Raw genomic sequence first — 5,071 nt, forward strand, 5'->3', positions numbered from 1 at the left:
AACAGGATCACCTTCAATCATGTGTAACAGAACCACCTTCAGTCATGTGTAACAGAACCACCTTCAGTCATGTGTAACAGAACCACCTTCAGTCATGTGTAACAGAACCGCCTTCAGTCATGTGTAACCTTTCTGTGCACACAGACTTAAAGGCTTGACTGATGTTTAACTTCACAGGTCCAGGCACTTAAAATTTCATATTTAATTGAGCATTATTTACACATCCAGTGGATGAGCTGATTATGGTGATGTCATACTTCATGGATGGGTGTCATGGTTAAGTAAGCTATTTGGTGTCATATGATACATTTATACAGCTTAATAGTTTTGAATTGCTTCTTATTTTAAATTAACAATAATGTTATAATACACATATTACTGTGTAAAAGTCTCAGGCATCTGAGAAAATGATCTGTAAAGCCATTGATCTGTGTGGTAAGAGTTTATTTGCTCCAAAAACACTAACATTAGAATAAATACAAATAAATTAACAATCCATTGATATTTGATGTGTGTCTGTGTAAGAAAGCTTGTCTCGAGGAGTCCCAGTATTGACAGTTACCATCCAGTAACTAGTTTCTCTAATCAGTCCTTCATTAAATTAAAGGTGCTGCTGTTGGATGTACGATGGATGTACAGCGAGAAGTCAGGAAACAAACCTACATTTTTCTAGCTGTACTCATCTAACCTACATAATAAATAACCTCACTTAATAATAGCAATCCAAATAGGTAACCTAACAAACATGTAACAGTAGATGCTAGCGGGTGGAGTGTCTTAAGAGTATCAAATCATTTGAGATGATGGAAATTACATTGTCCTTTTTTATTAATTGCAAGTCATTTTCTTATGGGGGGCATTGTTGTTGTTTTTTTAAGATCCTGCACCAATGCAGTGGCAATGTACCAAAAATATGAGCTGCAGATCTGGTTAAACTAGTGGAGAAATTGAATGTTTTTCATGCAAATTGGTTTTTGAATTGTTTGGTGTAACAGTGAAGTCGCACAAAATTGTTTCAGGCAACTCACAACATGCAACTAGTTGCATGAATGTTTAGAAATTTACATTTACGGCATTTGGCAGATGCTCTTGTCCCGAGCAAGTTACAATTTGATCATTTTACACAGGAAGGCGAAGGTAGTGTTAGGAGTCTTGCCCAAGGACCGTTATTGGTATAGTGTAGGGTGCTTGCCCAGGCCAGCCTACTACTACTACTACTACTACTACTACTACTACTACTAATAATAATAATAGTATTAATAATAATAATTGCTGTTTTTTAACTATAAATGAGGCATTATTTTACTTACAGCTGTGAGACGTCATTTACTGCATGTACAGTATTTACTAACACGCTGCCATCTCTCCAGCTCCATTTCAGTCAAGAGGAAAGTGAGTCCTAAACACTGTACCTTGGACATTAGGCTTTATATCAATGAATTAATGATGGTGACGAGTGCAAGAAAAACTCAATTTAGTCAGTTTGCTAATTAAATCACACTTTCAGATGAAAGTTATTTTATTTATTCAGCTCTAAGGCTCTTCACACTGTTTACTGATACGCAGACATTACAGAAGTTACAGTATAATCTATTCTAATCTATTACATTTATCACATTTTATCTGAGAGTACAGCTGATAAATGTAGTAAAATTATGTAATTGTTTCCAGACAGTATATTTGCACTATTTCTGTTACACCTGTTAGAGTTGAATCTCTGAGAGAGGAGTAGCAGAGAGTTCAGATGAAGAGGATGGAGGAGATCAGAGGGACCAGCATGATGAGGAGACTCAGCTTAACCCCCTCAGCACTGTTACACATATTAGTGTCACAACACACTCAGCCCTGGTTGAACATTTTTTTTCAGGAAGTTTCAGTGTGCTCATAATTCCCTCTGAGAGAGAGAGAGAGAGAGAGAAAGAGAGAGAGAGTAAGAAAGATACAGAGCTGAAAACCATTTACAGATATTCATTAAACAATAAAACACTGAACACTGAAACTGAATCTGAATTTACTCGAGAATTTATGTCGAGAATAAAGTCTTAGAATTGCGATTAAAGTGGGATATTAAGAGGAAAGTCACAATATTGTGGCCAAAGGGTTTGCAAAGGGAGGCCAGCAACCTCCTCCTGTTAAAATGAGGGCTGTTGAGGAGTTGGTGGAGTTATACTTCCATATTGATTTCATCCATAAAGAAATACTCAGTCTCCCTGTCTCTCCTGGCTCATCAGCATCAGACTGTTATTAGTATACGAAATGGCTGAAACGGCTGTGCAGGAAACTGTGTTTGTTTGGGAGAAAGGACCAGATGGACTTGGAGGAAACTGCCTGTTTTATTGAAGGAGAATCGCAGGCAGTGGCCGCCCACATGGCTACTGGCAGTTAGCCTTGTAGATGGCAGTGCCATTGAAAGAGGGCATGTAGTTTCACAGCAGACAGTGAGAATGATCATGAAAATGATCGATCCTGAAGGAGTGAGTGGAACTCCGGCATGCTCGGCGTCTTCGTCCTCACCAGCACAGCAACCCCAACGCGTTATGGCATACCCCCTACAATTAACCTACTTTAACCACGAAATATCGCAAGTTTATTCATGTAACTTTATGACATCATTCTTGAAATTTTACAACTTTATTCTCAAAATATTATGACTTTATTAATGTTTCTGAAGATTTGATGATGAAAATATTAATAGCATTATGAAGCTGATTCTGCAGAACTTAAGGTGCAACATCAACATGCAACTTTCGTACAGCTCATTGTTTACGTCAATTACATTTGAAATTTACTGTGTTAGTAACGATCATTTACAGACTTTTCCTGATAAATTACAAATAGGCAGATATTTGAGGATGTGAGCTCTTGAATTTCATTAATTCAGAGATGATCCAGCCTCTATTTCAGCTCAGTATTACAGAATTTGTTTTTCAGACATGCTTTAATATTGAAATTGTTTTGGAAAGCTGATGTTGCATTTTAAACCTGATCTCATCATCTCAAAAAAAAAAAAACACAAAAAAGACAACATCAGCTCTGGTGATTTCCTTTTGATTTCATAAAAATGTAGACTTAAACTTTACTGCTGTGAGACTGTGAGTCATGTGTTGGAGGTCTTGCTTGAGGTTGAGCTTCATTTCTTACCGGTTTTGGTCATGCAGCGAATCTAGAACACTCCACAGGCAAACATGCTGGCCCAAAACCCTTGCAACACTTCAGAGCTGCAGAAGCCTGTAAAGCTTCACAGATAAAGAAACAAACAATGAAACATAAATCTAAACAAACAAATTTAAAGAAGCATGTTTGACTAGACTTTTCACAAAGACTGAGAAAAGCTAGCAAAACTAACATTTAGTTTTTCATTCTGAAATGATTTATGATTATTACTGACTGTTCTGTTCTAGAATAAGATGAGCTCTTTAAAAGTAAATGTTTGAAAGTCTAATGATGTTTTGCATTTTTTAGTACTGATAATGATTATTTGTTTTAGGCTTATATTCCTACTAACACTCTGTACAACATTACAACTATGTAATGTAGATTATAAATAGAAGAGGGATGTTTAATAAAGATGTAACATTCTGAAAAACAAAACTCTCTGCATTTGAATATAAAGCATGTGATACTCAATACTGGTACCTTCGGAGAAAAGCATGTAGACGAGCATCAGAGTGACCAGCTTCTTCATTGTTGGAGGTTTCGAGAAGTTGAGTGTGTGATGGAGAGATTAGAGTGAACTTCATTTATACATACAGCTCTAAGGAGGTGTGGCTTTGAGGACTGTTTATAACTCTCCACTGGTACAGCTCCCCTCCACCCTTGACTCTTGTAGTTCTGAAGTCACAACTTCAAATGTCTTCCATGAAAGAACATGTTGCATTAACACTTCAATTGTTGAAGTGATACAGATTATCTCCTGTAGTCAAATTTGAATCTTTTAATATAGAATCCCTTGTTTAAGAATATATTCCTAACACCCAGAAATAATAGCAGTTCTTTGGCTTTAGTGTCTCTGTGAGGGGTGTGACATTGCCCTTGAGAAGGGCGCCGCCCACCTCTCACATTTAGCTTAGGTTAACTTGAATTAGTAGTGTATTGGCATCAATTAAAGCAAATACATTACAATAAATGAATTGTTTTTTTCCATTTTGTCCAATGAATGGCTCAGATAAGACTAAAATCAGCCATTTCTGAGGACTCTTAATTTCTTAATGCATGTTTGTCATTCTGTAGCGTTCATGGTGATCGGCACAACACCAGCATTGTGAGCAAACAAGAGCATGTAAAATACATCCAGACATGACACACACACACACACACACACACACACACACACAGAGAGAGAGAGAGAGAGAGAGAGAGAGAGAGAGAGAGAGAGAGAGAGAGACATTTTGCAAAGAGAATTACATTTATAAATTAGAAAAATAAGAGTTAATTAACAGAAACTAAAAAAAAAATGCTAAAAATGCTGGGAAGATTTTTGGGCTTCAGTCTGTAGGATTTACCCAAATGAGTTAGATTTACCAGGGAACGGTATATGTTAGAAGATTTGTATTAGTAATTTTAGCAAATTAGTAAAGTAAACTAAAGCTTTTGCTTAAGTTACGCCTTTGCTTTGAGGTTGTATGTGTTTGTGTGAATGTGATGACCTGATGAGATTATTTTTCTTTATTTTTTATCCCTTCTTCAGTTTATGTTTACTTTTTCATGTTCCTCTAATCCTGGAAAAAAAATAAAAATAAATAAATAAATAAATACATGCCCAGAGCGGTGGGCAGCCCTATCCACAGTACCTAGGGAGCAGTTGCGGGTTAGGTGTCTTGCTCAAGGGCACTTTTGTCAAGTACTGTCGGCTCAGGGAATCGAACCAGTGACCTTCTGGTCACAAGGCCGGTTCCCTTACCTCCAGCCCATGACTGCCCCAATGTCATTTTTTCAGGGTACAGTTAGCAACCTCACAAGCCCTGGTGAGGCACTGTGTCTGGTGTCGTGGTGTTAACAGAGGCACTCCCGTGGTTCTTCTGCTCACATAAAACTGGTTACAGTGTCACAGCACTAGCAACATAAATGCTAG

General features: G+C 37.3%; 1 long non-coding RNA gene across 1 annotated transcript; it reads right to left on the reverse strand.

Annotated features, from left to right (window-relative positions):
* Positions 1-1,531: 1,531 nt before the first annotated feature.
* Positions 1,532-3,704, reverse strand: LOC118823102. Its single transcript, XR_005008499.1, has 3 exons — positions 3,637-3,704; positions 3,142-3,236; positions 1,532-1,894 (listed from the first exon to the last, which is right to left on the reverse strand). It is a non-coding gene; the product is annotated as an uncharacterized LOC118823102 (long non-coding RNA).
* Positions 3,705-5,071: the final 1,367 nt, after the last annotated feature.

Source organism: Colossoma macropomum, unplaced genomic scaffold (assembly GCF_904425465.1).
Source record: "Colossoma macropomum unplaced genomic scaffold, Colossoma_macropomum, whole genome shotgun sequence".
NCBI classification, from domain to species: Eukaryota; Metazoa; Chordata; class Actinopteri; order Characiformes; family Serrasalmidae; genus Colossoma; species Colossoma macropomum.